At 36.6% G+C, this 22,959-nt stretch overlaps 1 protein-coding gene and 1 long non-coding RNA gene across 2 annotated transcripts in view; one reads left to right on the top strand and one right to left on the bottom strand.

The window, feature by feature from the left end:
- Positions 1 to 22,959, bottom strand: part of PID1 (phosphotyrosine interaction domain containing 1) — a 244,209-nt gene that overhangs the window by 165,979 nt on the left and 55,271 nt on the right. The gene's annotated exons all lie outside the window — the stretch shown is intronic.
- Positions 591 to 22,708, top strand: LOC116551695. The gene is made up of 3 exons (XR_004269043.1): positions 591 to 602; positions 14,443 to 14,448; positions 22,627 to 22,708. It is a non-coding gene; the product is annotated as an uncharacterized LOC116551695 (long non-coding RNA).

The raw sequence follows: 22,959 nt of genomic DNA, 5'->3' as shown, positions 1-22,959 counted from the left end.
CAAGATGGTTCCCAACAAATACTAAGAAGTGATAGAACCATCAGTGCCTCAATGAGATCTTCACCATGAATAAGTTTGAGTTCAACAGCTAATACATACCCTGCAACTAAGCCCTAAAAGGCTGAGGGGTATTTTTCAACCCCCTCAGCAAGTTCATTCATGAGATTATATTTAGACACTCTTAATACTTCAACCAAAATTAATGGTTCAAAGCGCCAGGGAATGCTCTGCAATACGTGAATCAGCACTCTTAAATTGGATTAAGATTCTTTTTTAATTGATAAGTCAAATCTAAGTAAAATAAATCTCATCAACTAAAGAGCAGTCTCATAAGGGACAGTGAGGAATACTGTGTATCACAAACAGGCTTAGAAAATGGGTTCAAATCTAATTTCACTTTTACTACTCAGGTGGCTTTGGAAAACCAAGTCAATCTAAAATACTTACATGCTAAATGTTTAAAATTTTAAACCCGAAATAGCATATGTGCAAGCACAAATTAAAGGCACCCAATTAATATTAGTGGTTTTCCTGATTTATTTTATTTCTGCCTTCCTTCTTTTCTTCTTTCTTAAGTAATAATAAACATGTGCTTTATAACTGTAAGTATAAAGGGAAAGAAAAATTATTAGAAGAAAATAGAGGTTATAAAAAAGAAAGCCCAACCAAAAGCTACAGAAAATGTAGGGCAATTTACTTTTCACCAACAATTAAGAGAAAGCCTAGTTCTTACAATACACAAGACAATTCCACAGTTGTCCTAGGAGCAACTTTTTTATCCTCTCTGCCAAGATCTGTTTCTTTAGAATATGTGTCAACTGTTGTCACTAGTATGCTCCCATTTGTAAGGTGCACCCTACACTTACTAGTGTGACTTCCTTACAACCTGATTGAAGACCAAAAGAATAACCTTTTGACATTTCTGGTTCCTTCTACTGTCCCAACATATCAAGAGTATCAGGACAAACTCTACTGTAGACCCTTGTGATGTCTTTATGTAACCGATTTTCTTCTACTTCATAACAATAAAATTTATTTTGGTGCAATAAAAATATTATTGAGCTATCACAAAGAGGAAATTCTAATTAGCAGGCAATAATTTGAAGAATCATATACATAATAATAAAAGACTGAAGGTTAACAACAAAAGTATCTCACAGAACATACAGGAGAAGGTCCCTGCTATCTCCAATCCTGTTTTTCCATCTTTAAATGGTAATAATCATAGTAATATCTATAATTTACAAGGATGATGTGGTGTTTAAAATAGATAATGGATTAAAAGTCTTACTTCAGCACCTGAAACAATGGCAATCAATAAATGTTTATTTTTGTTGCATTGAGGTTTATTCTTGTTATTATTATTAAGCCAATTCTCTTGTTTTATAACAACAACAACAAAAAAAAAAAAAAAAAAAAAAAACGAGAGAAATGAGGTAATTTACTCTCAGCCACACAAATTATTAGGAACAACACTGTACTGGAACTTAAATTTCCCAGGTCCTAATTCCATGCTGCTTCTTTAATATGCTGTTCAGTCATCATATCCAAATTATACTTCAGAGATTAGTATAGATATGCTATTTTGGGTATCTCTTACTGTATAATAAATTACTCCAATATTCAGTAGCTTTAAGCAGCATCCTTATTTTACTCTATCTTGTGACTTAATGGATCAGGAATTTGGGCAAGGCTCAGCTGGGTGATTCTTTTGCTGCACAAAGTACTAAGCAGGATCACCCACTGATATTCAGCTGGTGGACAGGCCAGTCAAGACAACTTCATTCACAGTTGAATCTTGTGGCAGGGATGGGTTGAGGACTGGGTTCAAGTGAGACTCTTGGCTAGACACCTTTTCCCTGCCTTTTCCAGTGGTCTTGGGATAGTCAGACTTTGTTCACGGTGGTTCAGAGCTCCCAGAGTATTTGGTTCCAAAAGGTCTGGGAAGAAGCTGATACTGCTCTAAGGCTTGTTCTGAGCCAACCTCAGCCTCATAAAGTCACTTCTACCACATCCTGTTAGTCATGTCACCAAAGACAACCCAAATTCAAGAGGAATAAAGTAACTCCATCTCCCAATGGAAGAAGTGGCAACAAATTTTCAAGCATTGTTAGTCTACCACACACAGACCACATGTAAAGACAAATGACAATATTGTTGCTCTTGTGACTCAAGTCCCCAGGATATTACAGAAGAGGGCTGTGTTTTTATTATTATTATTATTTGTCATGTTGTGTGTGAGAATGTGTATTAAGAACTTAAATAATACATAATTAATAAATAATATATACTGAATAGTATGTACTTAATAAAATCATATTGTAGCCTTATTGGGAAAAAAATGACCTTTCAGAATAGTTTATCCAAAAAGAAAAACAAGTAAAATTGATGTCATGTAAAATTTGCTCTCAGCCAAATTAAACACAGGCTTCACAAAATGAAGGGGAAGCCATATGTTATTTTCAAAATGGCTTCCCAAGAGGGCAAGCAATATGGAAAGAGGTATTGAAGCTGCAGAATGGGGGATATTGTCAAAGAGAGCTTATTACCCCATGTATAACAGGAATGATCTCCACTCCCTTGCTACCGAGTTGTGGTTCAGAAAGCCTAATGAAAGTTCTGGGAGGGATTAAATTTAATTTGTTGTTCTGGGCTTCGAGTTGACTCATAGTTATTCAAAGGATATATTGAACCTTCTGAGTTTTCAAAAAATAATTTCTAGATGGATAGTTAATCTCAAAGTCAGAAGAGGAAAAAAAATTGCACAGTTAAAAAAAAGCCATTAACTAATTGGATTGAAGCAACTGAAGACATAAGATTTATTACTAGCTCAATCTTAATGAACTTTAGGCAATCTGTTTTAAAAAGAGAAGAAACCAACACAGAGCCTTTGAAAACTATTCTAGGCTAAGAGAAAGAGAATGTCATTCTAAAGACTTAATGCAGAGGCAAGCTTTCTCATATCATTACTATAAGAACTTAAAAAAAAATTAAAAATTATTTGCAAGTTCAATAGCATATAAAATAGAATTACCTCTAAGAAACAGAATTTTTAACTCAAGGAGAAGGGATTTGAAAATACAACAAGATTAAATTAAATACAAAAATATTTCCCATTCAAATTTAGAATTACAGAATTTTATTTCAATTCTGAGTTTCATATTAACTAAATTCTAAGTTCCTTAAGAAAATTAACATAATATTATTTTTTAAAATTTCACAATGTATATGATATAAATAATAGAATGCAATACATATCCTACTATATATCTGTTAATGTATGTGAGTGAGTGTGTGTACACATAGGATAAAGCAAATAAGTAACAGAGGATAGAATAATGAATGATAGGATATTTTAGGATAAAACTATCAATATTCCTATGTTGTAAATATATACATATGCAAACGTACATGCATGTAGTTTACATATATACCCATATACACAAAAAAGCTCAAAAAATGCCAATCCCATTGCTATAAAAAATTACTAAAAGCAAATGATTACCAACAGTTTAATATATCTCTGCAGATTTCTTCTTTGTTTTTAAGTTTATATCTTACAAGTGGACAGTCAGTGAATGTTTCACAGTTATTTGAAATAATTCTTGTCCATGAGGTTGAATCATCAACTTAATACAAAGTTACCTGCATTATTTAAATGGTGTTTTTCGTCGTCAAGTAGTAGGTTCGAGACGGAGTTTCCCTCTTGCTACCCAGGCTGGAGTGCAATGGCGCGATCTCGGCTCACTGCAACCTCCGCCTCCCGGGTTCAGGCAATTCTCCTGCCTCAGCCTCCTGAGTCGCTGGGATTACAGGCACGCGCCACCATGCCCAGCTAATTTTTTGTATTTTTTTTTAGTAGAGACGGGGTTTCACCATGTTGACCAGGATGGTCTCGATCTCTTGACCTCGTGATCCACCCGCCTCGGCCTCCCACAGTGCTGGGATTACAGGCTTGAGCCACCGCGCCCGGCCTAAATGGTGTTTTTAAATATTTTAATTTGGTTTCAGGTTTTCGAGATCATATATTGTATTTTGCTTTAATTTTATCTATAATTATGGAAAACATTTAAATGGTTCCACAACATTTTCCTGTATTTAGAAAATTCTAGTTTCCATCCTAGTCCCATCTGCTCTTCTGCCTTGTCCCTTTCTTCCCCCATTGAATCCTCATTTTTTATTCTTCATATACATATGGTTCATTCTTCATATATATAGGCATATAAAGTATACATGCATACATACAAATACATATAAACACACATGTATATACATATACATACATAACATGCATATATACATGTATAAACACGTACACATATTACACATACATAAACACATATATTCATGTTTTTCCATTTTTCCATTCATATTGTATCATTTTTTTCCTTAAACACTAGGATACTGTACACAATGTTTCCTACTTTGTTAATTTTTAGCTTAGTGATATGTCCTAGGGATCATTTTTTTTCATAACTGCACAGTACCCAGAACACGGACAAGCATATAGACAAGCATATATACACGGACAAGCATACAGGCAAAAGTGTTCGATGGTTTATTAAATTGGTCCCCTTCTTATGGATTGTAAGATATTCCCAGGCTTTTGTTAATACAGTTGCAATGAACACTCCTGGGATTATGTCTTTATATTTTCAGAGCACTGCAGAATTTTGATCGAAACAACAAAGAATCCATCTACCACATCATTTTTATAGACTGCAAGTGCTCAGAATGTATAGAACCCACATTTCTTTCTTTTTTTATAAATGTATTAAAAGATGCAAACTGAGAGAAGTACCAACACTAAAAGCCCAAGAATTGTAAAAGTATGATATAGAACTGACTACTAAACCAGTTAAACATCGAGACGAATATAAAGAGTTGCTAATATACGTATACAACACTGAAAGTCAAAGTTAAAACTGTTTATCAAAAGAGACTACATGGAATCCAAAAATCGTAATTCAGTAATAATAACCTGGTTATAAAACCCTTAGGTTACATTTACAAAGACTAGAAAGTAGTTAGGGAGAAGGAAAAAGAAATTCTCTATATTCCATTTTATGCTCAGAGGCAGTAAAAACACAGTTTTATTGTTAACCTTGATAAGAGAAATATAGGTCAGCTCAAAAATATTTTTCAAAGATAATTAAAGAATCTATGCCTTCAAAGACTACAGTTATCCCTTTTCAAAAATATTTTTCAAAGATAATCAAAGAATCTGTGGCTTTAAAGACTAAAAGTTATCTACACTTTCCAAATCAATGGAGAAAACAAAATTAAAAACAATTCATTAAAAAGCAAGCATAAAAACAACGCTCAAAATAAGATGACGAAAACATTTCTAAGTACATCTGTTACAACAATACATGTAAATCAGTCAAATTATCTTGTTAAAGCTTCTCAGACTGGGCTACATGTAATTCAGTACCATATGGCTTATGAAACTGCTTTCAGAGGATGCAGGGCAGACTTTGAGGTCAGACAGACCTGGCTTAAAACCCCAGCTCCATCATTATTAATTACTTGATCCTGTGTATGTCATAGTTATGCTTTGAGTCTCACTTCTTTAATTATATAATGAAACTAATAATACCTATCTCTGAATGTTTTTGTAAGGATTAGAAAGAATGTATGTTACATGTATTGCCTAGGGCAAACAAAGATATTAAAGGCTTACTATTAGAACATTAAAGTAAGTAAGCAGCATTGATACACTAGTATGCAAATGAGCTAAAAATTAACACACAAGCATATAGACAAAAAGTAAGACAATATCAACTGTAGAACACAAGGCAAACTCATTTATCATTGTATATTGACAAAGCGCAAAATATTCAATTAAACTGTAACAAGTATGCACCTTTATGTCCCAAATAACGTACCATCAAAATAGACAACACAAAACACATTCGGATATAAAGGTGAAAAAACAAATAATACTATGAGATACTAACAAGCCACTTTCCATAATTGACAAGTGAAGGCACACAAATTTGAATTATATAAATAATAATGGCAACTTAATTGAAATAACTCAAACCAAAATTCATAATTCTCGGTGGTACATATAATCTTTGTAAGAAAAAAATATAATACAATTCCTAAAGAGAAGAAAAATATTTTTAGACATTATTTTTGTTTTATAGCATACTCTGGAAATTACACCTTCCATCCAGTGAAAAATCACTTGCCATTAACATCATATTAATCTAACTCTAACAAACTCAAAAAGAGAAGATACATTATACATAGCACCACTTAAAAATAGAAATTCAGGTTTATTCTTTACCTATCTTATGTAATTGCATACTGTAAATCACATATTTCTTTTTATATGGTGCAGATAAAAACATTATCATACACTTCAAATGCAGTATAATTATATTGTAGAAATAATGCGTGTTTAGTGTTATACATTGGGTGGTAAACAATTACAAGTTGGTACCACCATAAAGTAAAAATTTCTTACTAAATCCTAACTGAGGTCAAAGCAATATAATCCATGTTGCTTTCATTTCTGAGATTCATGGCATGGTGAATGAGGACACCAACACCTTACCTAGGCTGTATATTTTTTTTAAATTCTTCAAGTAATGTAATGTTGATATTTATTGGATTATCATACTTTCCTTTTATGACTATGTTATAACCATTTCAAATGCATTTCATTCTTTTATTAAAAAACAAAAAGAGAATGCTCTGAAAAATTCAGCCCATTTAATATTAGTATTCTGTCTTAAAACCTAAAGTTATAAAATAGTAGTAGAAAATGAACAACTGAGACAATTTTTTGAGTTTTGGATGCAAATCCAACTAATTACAAAACTGCTGGAAGCTTTCAGGCTTAAAATAAGAGGAGGCTATAAAATATTGGCACATTGGGAAAGCAATCTTAGCCTTTCAAACAAATATTTCCTGGAAACTATATGCAAAAGTCTTCCCTAATTTTATTGTCTGTCTCATTGTACTAGAAAGATACAAAACAAAACACATGAGGTTTTTGCACAGACTTCATAATTTAACTGGAATTTATATTCACCAACTGTAAGGCAATTATCTGTTCCCAACATCTACCCTCATAAGTAGTTGATATGATAGTCCGCATTTCCAGGTATCTGGTACAGAAGGAGTTCTGTCCTCTACACACACTCTCTCCTTTCCTATGGCTTTAAATTCCAGCTATATTCCAATAACTCTCAAACACATATGCCTAGATGAGACCTGTCCTCTGTGATCCAGGTTCGTATATACACTTGCCTTCTTCATATCTTTAACTAAATACCTGAATCAGGATCTCAAAATGGATATAGCCCATGTGGAAGTCACAATTCTTTCTCTAGAAACTATGTCATCATCTCTTCCCTGGAAACCTTCCCATCTCAGTAAATGGTACCATCATTCAGCTATTTGTTTAAGCTAAAATTCTAGGAGACACCTTTGATTCCTTTCTCTGAGTTTACACCTTACGTGTTGATAATTCCCATTGGGTCTATATTCAAAACATATTGCAAATGCAACCACTGCTTACTTTCTCCAGTGCTATAGCCATCATTCCTTCTCTAGACAAATTGCAGCGGTCTCATGACTAGCCTCCCTGCACCCATTCTTGTTTACTGCAATCTGTCCTCCAAAACAACAGTCAGAGATGTTCTTTCTGAAAGAATGGATCACGTAATTCTGACTCTGTTTTAAGATCCACTACCAGCTTCCCATCACTCACGAGATAATATCCCAGACTCCCTCCCATGACTAACAAGGTCTAACTCCTGACTTTTCTAACCTCATTTTCCTCTCTGTCCTCTTTCCTTACAATGTCCTAGACACTGTGGTCAAGCTTGTTCCCAAACTGACACCCTTGCCAGTGCTGATCCTTCTACCTGCAATGTAACCCCCACCCCAAATATGCCTGAGACAACTTCCTTATCACCATCCATATTTCAATGAGCCCTTTCTCAGAAAGGTCTTCCTTCTCCTGGGCTGAAGTGGCCCCCACCAAGTATCACGTTGCTTTATTTTATCTTCTACCCAATACTAGTACCAACTGATGTTATGTTATACTACTGTACTATATTACATGGCATTCGATTTCTCTTTTGTTGGTATATTTATTGTATGCCTTCTACCATGGGAAGAGCTCTCTCATACCATAGAGAGCAAGACCTCTCTCATTCTCCACCAAAATTGTATTGGCACCATTGTTCTAGTACCTAGAGCAGTATCTGGCTCATGGCAGACTTTTAATAATTAAAATATTAATTTTAATAATTAAAACATGCCTTATTGTGGTGGCTATAGCAAAAGAATGAAACTGTTCCTTTTCAAATAATAAGGACACACATAAAATAAAACAGGTTAATTAGGGGATATTTCCTTAAACTAGGAAGCATTGGATTTATGAAATCTATAAATTATTTTCATGATTGCATTTAAAGGAAGCTGCTTAATGTTCCATGGAATGTATTTCTTCAAGACAAATGGGAAATTTCATATATATATATCGATATATATCTCTCTCAATCTATTCCGACAGTTTTCAACAATATTTGAGAATTCTGCAAGTTACAGCTTGTCTGTATAATGAAACACATATGTCAAAGAAATTCAATTTTGAAATCAAATAACAAAATGTTCCGAATGTGTGTATACATATACATATATTTTTAATAACTTTAACAATTGCTATTAATTGTATTTCACATCAAGACTTGTAGCAGGTCAATCTGAAACTTATGCATTCTTCTCCTTATTCTGACAGGAAGCATAGATTACAGCACTAGGAGAACTTGGAGAAAGCAATCGGGTTCGTCTGTAAGGCTATTAATCTAAGCCATGACTCTGCTCCTGCCCTCCCCTGACTCATCCTGGGTCCAGCAGGAAGGGAGGCCATAGTCATCTGAGGAATTATTTCGTTTGTGCAAAAGTAACTGTGGCTTTTCCCATTAATGCCAGAATTCCTTCTCAGGTAGGCACATCGCGTTGTCTCTCCATTTTTTAGAGGAGCCCATCCAGTGAATGTGTACAGAGAGCTGCTTGGGGAAAGCGTATCCCAATGGTTTGTTTTGTTTTGACCAAAAGGCACTAAGAAAACAGTATGTAACTGAAGCAACATTAATATAGGCCTCATGCCATACAGCCACTATACAGGAACTCTCCCCTGCCTGTTGAGCTAGCTGTTGAGATGCTGGTCAAATTTCCGTGTATCATATATCCCATGGTAGCATAATTGTGAGCAACTGTAACTGCCTCCCCCAATACACCTGAAGCTTGTTGGGGAAAAGGAAAATGTCTCTTCCACCCAACCACAGAGCTCCCACTGTGCTACCTGTCTATCCAGCATCTCCATCTTCTTGCATTTAGGGCTTTCAACCATGTTGCTCTTGTTTCTCATGATTTAACTTACCTCCACCATTAGAATGACATGATTTTCACAGAAATGTTTAATAATCTCTTCCATTTCTTCCTGGTCATTAAACATGTAAATAGAAAACTAAGCATATTATCATGGAATTATGTGAAATGATACATCTTAAGCCAAATGAGCAGGTCACAAAGTGGAATGCCTAATCTGTTCCCTGCTGTATGAAGGCATGTGGGAGCCTGTGTACATATGGATAAAAAACACAATGCAGAATGGACATCAAAGCATTAACAGGAGAGTCTTCATTGGGTTTTGCTCTCTTTCTAATACCTTTCTATACCGTGAAACCTCTTACTATGAAAATACCACCATGCTAAAACCAAAAACTAGGAAAGACATTTTTTAAAACTGTGTGAAAACCTTCAAATCATCTTCCCTTTTTCTAATTTTTTTATTATAATAAAATACAAATAAATTAAAATTTAATGTCATAACCATTTTTCAGTGTACAGTTCAGTGGTATTAACTACATTCAAATTGTTGTGTAACTACCATCACCATCCATCTCCAGAACTCTTCGTCTTCCCAAACTGAAATGCTATGCTTATTAAACAGAAACTCTCATTTCTCCCTCTCCCTAATCCCTAATATCACCATTCTGCTTTCTGTCTTTAGGGTTTTGACCACTATAAGAACTTCATAAAAGTGTACTCAAACAGTATTTGTTCTTTTGTGAGCGTCTTATTTATTCCCCTTAGCATAATGCTCTCAAGGCTCACCCATGTTGTAGTATGTGTCCAAATTCTCCTCCTGTTTAAGGCTGAAGAGTATTCCACTGAATGGATTTACCACATTTTGCTTAGCCTTTCACCTGTCAATGGACACCTGGGTTGCTTCCACGTTTTGGCTGTTGTAAATAATACTGCTATGAATATGGGTGTACAAATAATTTCTTTGAGACTCTGCTTTCGATTCTTTTGTGTACATACCCAGAAGTGAAATTGCCAGAACACATGGTAATTCTATTTTTAGTTTTTTGAGGAACTGTCATACTGCTTCTGCAGCAGGTACATTATTTCACATTCCTACCAACAGCACATAAGATTTCCAATTTCTCTTCATTCTCACCACCACTACTTATTTCTTTTTTATTAGTAGCCTTCCCAATAGGTGTGGGGTGGTATCTCACTGAGGTTTTTATTTCCATTGCCCTTATGATAAACCATATTCACTTTGGTTTCCATGGCATTTTTTATTTCTGGCTGTGAAGATAAAAATTCTTCATGTCTCAACCAGCCAAAGCCATATTCCTATGGCTCCCACAATATGTTTTAGGCCTGGGCTTTCTTCCTGCCACCTATTATGTGAAAAGAAATAGAAGTGGAGCTAGTATTTAAATCATTTTTTTAAAGTATTTCTTCCCTCACAGAGAAAACTCTGGCAATTCTGGGAAACAACTGTCAAACATTTCTTAAAGAGAAAAGCACACCTAATCCCTAAAGAAAAACCACCCACTAATTTGACTGTCTGGAAGTATAACAAAACATGTCTGAAGAATATGAGGTTCTTATCGCTACTCTGCAAAAAGTCCTCATTATCAAGAAGTTTTAGAGAACTGAAGAAGCTATGAATCCAGGGCAGGCATCAATGTGCCTTTTATTCACTTCTCTCACTGAATGTTGAAGAATTTTTCCTGGAATTCCAGTCAATTGCTTTGATAACATCATTATTTTATTTATACTTGCACCATGTCTGACCTGAGTTATCAATGCCTTCTTACCATTCCATTCCTATAAAATGAATGGCAGGTACAGGGTTTGGCATGAGCTCAAAACTTCCAGGAGCGTGGTACTGGGATGGCTAATTGAAAGAGCATTCCAGGTGCCTGATCCACTATTCATAACGTACATTCATATTCCACCACACCAGCCTCAGATAAGGAATAAGTAATGTACTTCTGCATATATAATATAAACTAAAACTTCCTGTCACCTGGCCATCAACTGTTATAATCACTTTTACGTAATATTGACAAAGTACACAAAGTGGCATTTCAAACCCAGTACTTTTTATAAGCTTGTTAAGTGGAAATGGTTTATTTCAACAGTGTTCCAGTTACAATAGGATTTCATCACAGTGTCTGTGAATGTAATCCATTTGTCTCCAGAGCTCAGAGAAACAGATATATGGTTACCATTAATGTCCTTCATTCCATCCTAAGAACAGTGGTTCATAAACTCTTTTTGGATTTCATGCCTCTTTAGAAACCTAAACAAAACCATGGATCCTCTCCACAGAAAATGAGCGCAATTCAAATTTAGAAAACAGTTTCAGGGGTTTCTGCTCATCCCTCTATAAAGTCCAAATACATGGCAGCCAATTCAGTATCAGAGTCCTTTTGGGTACCGGTTACAAAAGAAGCTCATTCAGTAGGAGAAAGGTATCTCCATTTTTAGCGAAACCCCTGGTGATTCTAATGAACGTCAGTACTCGAGAGCCAGTGTCCTTGAAGTTGATAGACTCCAAGTAAAAAATTCCTGATATAGAAGGTAGGACTACAAAGTAATAGGATCAGTGTTCAGCTTTCATTGGCAGCCAGTATTGTCAGAATCACATCTACAGAGGGGATGGGGGAAGGAAATCCTTAAGACAAAATATATTAATAAAGAATAGTAAGTCTTCAATTAATGTCATCAATAGGTTCTTGGAAACTGGAACTTTAAGCAACACGGCATACAGCAGATTCTCAAACAGCTTTGTTTTCTTTAATATCTTTTCATCATAACAAAGATGAGGGGAAAATGGTTTTGCTATACAACGTTTATTAAAGTCACAGTTTCCAAGAACCCATTGATGTTAAGTGAAGACTTACCGTGTATAAGGGAAATAAATGATACAATTTCATACACTTTCTATACCACAGGCAATATGCTATGCTACTGTGATCTACATTTAGAGTCAACTGTTCTTACCTTGAAATGTTTATTGTATCAAAATTAGAGGCATGGAAATGTGAGCAGCAGAATCCAAAGGAGTCTGTACACAGGTGAGCCATGATCACCCTCTACGCACGGTTGAACATACCCAGCTCCTTACGCATTCGGCACAAGCTTTGCACATCTTCCCTTCTCCAAGTATGGAGACTAATGCCTTGTGCATGGTAGATGCTTAACACACTACCTTCAGAGTTCACCTTAATCTGTCTCCGCTGACAACTCTATGCCAAATCCAACTGTTTGCTTACTGATAACTAGACCTTATCGATGGTCTAATGTTAAGACCTTTGGACCTATTCGGACTTACTAGACCCATAGGTCTAATGTAATAAACCTTACTGAGGTCCATTACAGTATTAAAATGAAATTTAATACAGCTGAAAATTTGGCAAACTATACTTGTTCATCTCTTAATTCTGGAAGAGCCCTGATCAATACGTACCAGGCCTGAACTCAGTCCCTTCTAAAGCTAATGAACTTTAAAATGGCAAGAAGAGGTCAAGTCTGAGTATCTGTCATTTATTGCTACAGCTACTGATTAGGGGAGGGAAACATAGTTTCTATTAGGGCGTGACCAGCGAGAAATGAGAATGATTTTTAAATGAATGCTTAGGAACATCAGTTTCTTAACTTCAGAATTATGTGCACTACACACACAAAAAAATGATCATGATAATGCTGAAAAACATGTTAATCCACTTTCATAAGATTAGACACACACTAAGTTAATACTTTAAAATACGATAAAATGATCTTTGCAGGGATCACTGACCTCTTGAAGAATCAGATAAAACCCAAAAAGCACAAAATTCATGCAAGATTTTCACATCTTGTCAAGAAGTTCTCTGATCCCTGTAAGGCCATCTGTGCTCGCCATTTTGTTTCAACAGCATTTGATTAGTTTGTCCATCTACCTAGACAATCATGAGGGCAATTCAGACAAGAGGAGAGAAATACAAGGGATGAGGTCACACAGGCTTTGATCCTGCTGTATACTGTACAATGGAATGATCATGGGATATAGACAGAAATAGTCCTGATACAGGGATCAACCTGTGGCTTTGTAACCTCAGAACAGCCAGGACTGCTTTAAGGACCAAGTGAATGAATCATTATGGGTGGTCTTCAGGGAATAAAAGCAGAGGTCATTGTTATTAAACAAATATACATTTTTTTCCTGATTATGCAGAAGCCTAATGCCGCTATTGTGTAGGTCAGATTTATGATGTGAAACTTCTCAGATTACAATGAAAACTAGAACTTTTACAAAAAGTGACTTTGATATTTATGTTATTAAGCCTTTTGGATGAAATTCAAGAAAAGCTTGACTTACACTAATTCTATCCCAAAGTGAAAAGAAGAAAGTAATGTTTTTTACATAAATAGAATAACATTTAACTTTAAATTTCCTCTCAAGAGAAAGCCAATATCATCCTTCCTAAAAAGGTAAATGTTTAAAAAGTAGCTAGAATACACATCATTAAATTGCATCCTAAACATTTATACAGCCAAGCTACACAGACACACACACACATACAATCACACATATATACTACACACACACATACTATATATTTTTATATCTGTCTGTGTATTTTTCTATCTGTATGTGTATATATATGAACCATTACATAATCTTGATACATTTTTTTCATTTCCTAGACTATATTTGGCAATAATTAACGTTTTTATCTAGCAATTAAAACCTGCTGCACACTCACAACTACCACAAATTAAAATGCACTTCAAAAAGAACACACAATCTGGTGGGTGGAGGTCGCAGGGACTTTACTCAGTGGGAGATTTAATTAAATTATTGTTTCCTCACCACCTTTCACATGCACACTAAAACCCAAATTATATTCAACCCTAAAAAATATTTTTTCTCCAAATTATATCAGCAAAATGTAGAGCTATAAGATCAGCAGCAGCAATCACAGGATTCTCGGAGGTCAATGCCACCATTTCAAATCTCAGAGTCCATTCACAGTGGCTACTTAAGAGATGCAAAAGGCCTGGCCGGAGTATTTATTTCCTGCAAGAATCCTCTGCAAGCAAACTGTCCATTCAGCAGTTCTGCAGGCTACTGTTTCACCATGCGACAGGCCCACTTATTCATAAACAAATCATTAACATTCTTGACATAAATCCATAGTGGACCATTTAATCCCAGCTATGATAATGTTTTCGTACATTTGCTCTGCCCATCGTGAATGGGAGTGTTGTTTCGCAGAACCCATCCCTGACAAATAAGAGACAAATTATGCCCCGTGAGAAAACTTGGAGAATGAACGGCTTACACACCAATTACTGTCTCATTATCTGGCTGATGCAGAAATAGATCCTGTGTGCTTTGGGTGAAATGTAGATTTTTCTTACTAGAACCAAAAAGTGTAAGTATACACAAAATCACTTGCCAAGGTGTTTTTTGTTGCTCAGATTCATCTGAAGCCACACTCTGGGAACATTCCTCATAAAAGCAAATCAATAATTATTGCTTAAGAAAAAACAAACAAAACCCTTGTGTAAGTACCAAAAAAAAAGAAAAAATCCTAGCAACTATCAAGACCAATGGTTAATACAGATTTTTTAGCATTTTAGTGTTCATTGATATTAAATATTCTGCCCCAGAGTTATTAGGAAAGGAATATGAATGACAGAGAAACAATAAACAAGGTATAAGAAATTCATGTAAGTGAAATAGACTCTATGGCCTGACAAGACCCTTAAATTCAATTTATAAATTTTCCCCACCGAACTTCAAGAAACCTCTTCATGATCAAAAAGCACTGGGTAAGCACCTATACATAAGAAGGATTTGCTGTATATTTTTATATTCTAAGCTAAACAGACCCAATTCTAGCTCTGTAACTGAGATATCCTAAGTTAAATAAGTATACTAACGACACTACAAAAGCGACCAACTCAAACATTTTATTTTATATATTGGTTCCCATAGTTCTATCTACAAACCATCTGCTGGGCTCAAGCCCAGACTCACGATTTGTCAATCAGCAATTCACATACCTGCATTGGCAGGGACAGCACCAGGAGCCTATTTACTTCTCCATAAAATAGCTGGTTTCCAACAGTTGTTGGATAGAACAGTGCTTCTCAAACTTTATGTATATAGGAATCACCAGGGCATTTTGTTAGAATGCAGATTCTGGCTCAGTAGGTCTGCAGTGGTACTTAATAACTTACATTTTTATCAGGCTCCCAGGCGATGCAAGTTCTGCTCTCCTGGGACCACACTTTGACAAGCAGCGTGGGAGATGACTACGTTTTGATTATGGTTTAGCAGACCGATACCTTGGTTCTCTTTAAGCAAAAAATGGAAGCCTCCTCTTCTGTTCAATCTTGCTTTCCCTACTACAATATCACTATTAATTTGATCAAAAAACATAAAGTTTAAAGTCAAGCTTTACGCAAGTCTTCATTTAGAGTAAGAATGAGAATGCAAAAAGCTAGAGGGATACTTGCATAACATTAGTGTCGGGGAAACGCACCCGAGGACCTGGATTTCAATCTTATTCTGCCCTTCCATGAACTAAAACCGTGAGGCCATAAGTATGGGACTGAGCTTCTCTCAGCCTCAGTATCTTGAGCTGTAATGTGGGAATTGAAAAAAAACTCATCACACAGTATTAGCACAGGATGAAATAAAACATACAAAAAATGCCTTTGCATACAGGCCCTCAGCAAATGTGAGTTTCTTCTCTTGCTTTCTTTGTTATCCAACATTGGTAGCGTAGCTTGGATCCAGTAGGATAACCTCAGTCTGAGGTAAAAGACCAAGCTGCGTTTGAATCATTGCTCTGCTCCTTCTTACCTATTTATCTGTAGGCAGCCGCTTAGCTGGCGGTTCTCAGATTCAGACGGTCAGACCCGTACTAAGTTGCCTGTGTAATAATCACTTGACAAGAATTCAGATTCTTCTGCCTGCCACCCTGTAATTCGCACACAACTGTCTTGAGATTTCAGTTTAGAATCTGTGTTTTTAAATATTTCCCTAGTGAGAATTAAAACAATTGCCTTCACCTGTAGCACCCCAGATGCCTTGAGCACAGTGATGTCCGTGACAACAGTGACGTCCAACCACCTAGTGCAATGGGGCTCTCACAACAGGACTTTGTAAATGGCAGAAGGCTAACACTGTGTTGCCACTGAGACCCCCATACACAGGCTGAGAGGATTAACTCAGTGACTCCCCTTAGCTGGAGATACTGCTTTCCCTTAATTTATCCTCCATTTTACAACACAACCATAAGTGGATCCAAAGCAATTGTAAGCTCTAGCTTCTGATTTGTTTTTCTTGTTTAATCACCACAGATAATCCATTTGCTTTTCCCAGGCCTCTGTCTGGATAGCAAAGGAGATGGCTTCATTGATTCTCCCTACCAGGTCAGTGAATGAGTGTGTTTCTGGTTGCCTCCAGACCGTGGCTTTCTCTGACACTTTCTTGCAAAGTAGAAGAGCAAGTGCCCAGTCACTACCTGAAAACTCAGTGCAGTGCAGTGACTTCATCAGTCATGATGAACAGTCTTCTCCATCAGAAGGGAAACATTTTTTTTTCTTAGATCACCACTTTATCTTGCATTTTTTACCACCTCCCATCTAGTTTACCTTGGATATGCATAGAATCCAAGAATCCAACAATCGTCACGAAAAGAAATGTATATCCCTGCCCTTTGGTTTTACAAGATAAAGATCCCACTTGCAATTATAAATTTTAGATCAAATAGAATAGGGATTATGAAACATTTAGGCAAAAGGTAGTTACATGTTTATGCAGAGATCTAGGGGCTTTTCTCAAAAGCACAGAATGCATTCCCTTCACTGTTTCCTTCATTCTCCTCTTTCCCTTCTGCCCTCCCTCCCTGCCTTCCTCTGTCTTCTTTCCTTCCAGTAGCATTTGTAATTCTATAAACTCACTGAAATATTTCTTAACTAACCAAAATGTTATTTATTCGTCCTCACTTTCAGAGCAAAATGTGTCCCTTAACTCCTACAGTACAATGAGAGAGGGAGGGAGGACGCAGGAGGAGAAAGAGGAAGAGGGAAATGGCCAGGGAAAGGGAGAGAAAGGGTATTAATCAGTGCTGTGGTTTCCAATCCTGGAGTCATAGAGCTAATGAAAATTAGAGAAGAGCCTTGGTGTAAGATGATAAAGAGCAAATGACACTTGGCTTTCATGGCTAGAGAATAAGAGTAGAGGGTGATAGGAAGTGGCCAGAACTGTAGCAAACAATTACATGCTCCCTTTAAAGGTAGAGTTGCTGTTCAATTCTAGGCCAGAGTGGCAAACAGAAATATAGGATGAACACTGTCAGACTGTCAAATATCTCAAAAAAGACCACGCTTGAGAGGGCCACATTTTATGCAAAAAATCCTGATCTCTTGGTGCTTGCTACAATTTTAAAATTCTATAGCACTGTGCTGGCCAAAGGAAATAACCAGCAAGCCAAATGTGGATTGTGGGTCAACCACCTGCAAACCCTCACCTAGATAGTTTCTGTGGCTGGGATGCTGGCTGGTCACCAGAGTCTGTTTCTGTTCTTCCTGCACACTCATCTGGGACACATTCCTCTGCCTACTTTGTCATTGGGTATGAACTGATGACAAGTTCTAGCCAATGGATTGTGAGCAGAAAGAACATCTGCCTCTTATGAGCAGAAGCTTTAAGAAAGCAGCCGTGCCTCCTCATGCTGGCTTTCTACTTGTGCCAACTAGGTGCAAACAATGAGGCCGCAGGGTCAGTGGAACCACAATGGAGAAGAGGCCTGGTCCCTGAATCACCACATGGAAGAGAGCCACCAACTGTCCAGGAACACAACTTTGAATTAGGACTTGGAAATTAAACACTGATCACGTTTTATCCATTTCATACATCAGGTCCTATCAATTACTGCAACCTAGCTTGGAATCCTTTGGCTTTGAAGAATAGCGATCTTTTATCATCCTTGAGATGTCCTTACTTCAAATATGCATGGAATGCTATTCATTTTTCTCTCCTAGATAAGTTTACTTTTAATTCTTAGTATAATAGGTCCTTCATGCCTATTAAGATTCATATTTGTTTGTCTATTGCTTAAGGGCAGAAATTCTGATCTTCCAAAGCATTCAAAATTCAAGCACTTAGGTTCAGATTGATAGCAGCTACCATGACAGCTCTATCAAGGAAAGGTTGTCACCGAGGAAAATGAACATATCTTTTGAAAATCCTCACCATAATCACCTTTTTTCAAACAACAAAATATTTCCCAAGTACAAGGTAATTACTTTTTATAAAGCCTGCTTCCCTAAATTTTTGTTTATTAACTTTTCTTTCTCTTGATATGACCTCTGAGATAGTTTCATATCGGATAGTGACTATTTGAACTTAAAATAAAAGGGTAAAATATGTAAAGGGGAAGGGGAAGATGCACTTCAAGCAGGAAGGAAGGAGGTGACATAAAAACCTAGAATGGAAAAGTCAGATTTCAAATCACTTTTCTCAGCATCTTTTGCTACATTAGGTAAAGATAAAAATTCAAAGAACGTAGTTTTTTGTCTTAAAACTTCTTTATGTGCAGATATTTTTTGAGAACGTAGGAAAATGTTTGAATGCAATGTGTCAATATGGTGCTATAAGCCAGCAGTGAACTTTGGCAGCTCAGGTAAAAAGCTCCATCCTTCCAGGCAAGCTCTGGTATCTGCCAGCAGCAGGGGTCCGCTCCAGGAGAAACACCTAAAAGCTTAGGGAAAGCCTGCTGGAAAGCTTGACAAAAACAGTGAAGGTTAATCACCTTTTCCATTTCTTTTAAGCCAATCGGATTTAATTAAGTATACTTTAATTAAAATGTAATCAAGCTTTCTGTGGCTGCAGACAGTCAGTGCTAAAAACTGCATCAACTAGTATTTTCTAAAGCCCTTTTCCAAATAAAGCTACCATACAATGAAGAAATATTTATTGTGGCAGTGTTGTATCCTGTCCCCAAAAGTGAGAAAAGGAGAGCAACTTGGGGACAGGGAAATGATGATATAAAAGAGATTATACAAAGAAATGTGTAAATGAGTAGGAGAGGCTTGTTTAGGGGAAAAAGGTTGAGCACAAATCAGAGTTGAGCAAAGGAGCATTTACTTGATTCAAAATTACAGGAACATCTATTTTGTGCCAGTTGCAAGAAATGGGGTATCCCACGTAATCTAATGCCTATGTTCCTTCTGTCTTTCACTTACTTGGTCATTCAACACTTTATGGACAGTAACAGTTCTGGAGACCGTAGTCTAAATGCAAAGCTCATCTCTCCCAGTGCCAAGTCTTAAATTGACAGCGATGAATGAAAAATCTTTATTTGCATGCTTGCGGTTTTTTAAAACAGACTACATGGGTACAACTTAGCTGTTTATTGGTCATATTTCTTACCCATTTGAACATAAATTTGTTACTGAGCTAAAATGGAGAAATGCACTCCAGGATACTGAGAAATGTATATGCTCTGCCTTTAGCCAAAAAGCACCACATTCTCTTTTTAATGTCCACATGTGAGCTCTCTATCTCTTCCACAGAATGTGATGCATGGGCTTTGTGGTAGCTCTCTGAGTTCCAGAGGACTTTCCTTCTCACTATTGCTAGACTCTGGCTGTGTTCTGGATAAATGAGGTTGTCAGAAAAGAAAGTTTCTGTGAAAGAAAGCATCACAATGCAGCTATACGCATCCCTTCCAACAGCAGCATGCAGTGGGATGTTTGGCATCACATATTTGCAAATTTTGACTAATCAGAATTTTAAGAAAATTACATGTTACAGACAGAAAAAAGCTGGACACAAGTCTGAAAATAACTGCAGCTTTCTCCAGTAAATCAGAATCTTAGCTGATCTCAAAGTCATTCTTCTAAAATCAGTTTTAACATTACAGTTGCACAAACATAGACGGTATCAGACTGGTTTAATGTATAACAATTCCAGACCTATACTCAGTGTGTTTGTAAAGTTAGGTCCCTATTATGGTCTCTTTTTCTTTGAATTTGCATTTTTGGAGGGAAGGAGGAGGACAAAGAAGAAACACCTGCTTGAGGGTTCCGTCTGTTTTTTCCTAAGTCATTTTTAAAATAGAATTTTCCTCAATGCCCTTGAATCAGGTTTCTAAAAGTTTCTTCTGGACAAATTTGTAATTCCTTTTCAAAGGACAATTCTTTGAAGTTCACCTAGAGAGTAACTAGTAATTCATCACAGAGAGATGTTATAGCTGTTACATGCTGCACAATGTGATTATTTTTATTTTATTTTTCCCTCTTCTGTCAAAAGAAACACAGCCCAGGTTCCCTTACAGCAGAAACAGGAAACTCCCATGAGAATGTCATAAGAAATAAAGGCAAGTGTGAAGTCGGACTCTGTGTTCTATCTAGATCTGGAAGAGGAGCCGGATTTGAGAAGAGTCCTCTCTGATGTCCTGTTTTAGATTGTTATTTCCATGTTAAGGTATCCCTCTAAAAATGCTCATAGGAGTAGAGTGCAAAAGGTTTCTTGAAAAAGACTGGGCCCGGTGCTCATCCCTGCTATCTGAAGGTTTAGAGTGCAGTTGGGAGGTACACAGGCACCCCCATTAGGTAATAATAGGTAGGTAATAATTAGGTAATACTGTCCCCATTTCACATATGAGAAAATTGAGGATTCGTCACTGAACTCAAAGCACAGCAAGGCAGGTGGAAGAGACAAATTTAGAAGGCAGGAGCTCCCACCCCCCAGATTCCAGCCATTCTCCTCTCCCACACATCCTGGCTGACCCACCTGAAGTACATCCTGTCACCCACCCCATCCCATGACCCCCAGCTAGTTCCTCAAACTTACTCTCAAATCTAATCCCCTTTGTAACCAACACAAATCAATGATGCCAGATGAAGGGGTTAAAAATACACGCTGTGATTTGTGAAAGAAAACGAAATTAACCAAGGAAACCAGAGGTAGAGAGAAAAACGTAGGAGTGAAGGAGCAGATCAGGCCTGGTCTCCAATCCAGGATCTGTGACTTACTGCCTTATAGCTTCAGGCAAGGTAATTAGCCCCTCTGAGCCTCCATTCTTCATGGGTAAAATGCCCAACTTCCAGGATAATTCGTGAGAATTAAGCTAGATAAACAGGCAGAGCACAGGGCCCAGCACACAGTGGGCAGCCCACCCCCTTGCCCTCCACATCCAATGCACCATTCAACCATAACCCTTGTTCAACCACATCAGGCTCTCTGGCCATTTTGAGAGCCAATTCTTTCAAAGATGCGTCTGTCTACGCCACTCATCTGCATCCAAGGTTGGCTTTTTCTAAGTAGGAAAATTAAATTCAGAAGATCTCAGCTAAATACAAAGGCAAGGCTTATAATCCAGAAAGCTAGAACAAGCATTGATTCAGAGAAGGGTAGTTTCCACATTCTAAACTCTAGGTTCCTTGCAAAAATAGCAAATTGTCATAATTCTTCCAATCAGTTTCTCTGTCAATAACATGTTGACCAAAACAGTCCATTTCATGGTCAGTTTCTTTCCCAAAATTCTTTGTCATATACCCCTGTGCCTCTCAAAGGTAAACATTTTATCTTCCCTCTATTCTCAGTCTTCAGCACTTATATATCCTAAGGATATATAAGGTTACATATCCTTATATATAAAGAAGCCTTTGTCAATTAAAAACAAATCTACAAGTATTTGAATTTGAAAAAACAGAATTCTAGAATCAGATATGAGGGAAGATTAGAGCATTCTTAGAGAATGACTGAGAAAGAATTGAGCACTTTTTTATTAATCCATTTTCTTATCACTAAAGACCTACCGATTCATTGTAAAAAAATAAAATTAAAGTGATATAAAAGAACATACAATGAAATATAAAACATTGATCCTTATGCCCTAAATATCAGTGTAAAACCCTAGAGTAAACCACCATCAGCAGGGTTTTCTGCTGTTGATTTATTTTTGCTTTTGTTTTTGTTTTACATGTCATTCCAGAAATTTCAGTGCATTTGTAAGCACAGGAAGACTCTTCTTTCATTTTTCATATAGATACACACACACACACACACACACACACATAAATGTGATCATACCATATGCACTATTTTACAGCTTACTTTTTATTTTAACTACATATCCAACATTTTTCCTAACAGCATATCCCCTCTTTCTCTCTTTTCCTTAACCTCTGTAGTATTGTAATAAATCATGATATGATTTTACTAATCATATATGGATATTTAGAAAAATTCACACTCCCACAAATAACAACAATGTAGGAAAGCACCTGTTATCCTTCATCCAACAGCATGGGCTTTATCCTCCTTTTTAACTGCACTTGCCTCATTGTTGGGTATGCAGCAGAGGGGAGTGGTGGGCAGGGGAACTCTAACTATTGTTATGTTTTACAGTTTATTAACTGAACGAGGCTGAACACTTGTTTGCGTGTTTACTGAAAATCAGTACTTTCTGTGACTTCTGCCCATTTTTCTACTGGATTGCTTATCTTTTTCATATTGATTGTGAAAGCACTTTGCATATTAAGAGAATAGAACCTATGTTAGTCAAATGTCTTGCAATACATTTCTTCAATGTATCATGTATTGATTTATCTTTC

This window comes from Sapajus apella, unplaced genomic scaffold, assembly GCF_009761245.1.
Source record: "Sapajus apella isolate SASKATOON/1434 unplaced genomic scaffold, GSC_monkey_1.0 scaffold10, whole genome shotgun sequence".
Taxonomy (NCBI): Eukaryota; Metazoa; Chordata; class Mammalia; order Primates; family Cebidae; genus Sapajus; species Sapajus apella.
Note: the sequence above shows the minus strand (reverse complement) of the source record. Positions and strands in the feature narration are given on the sequence as shown.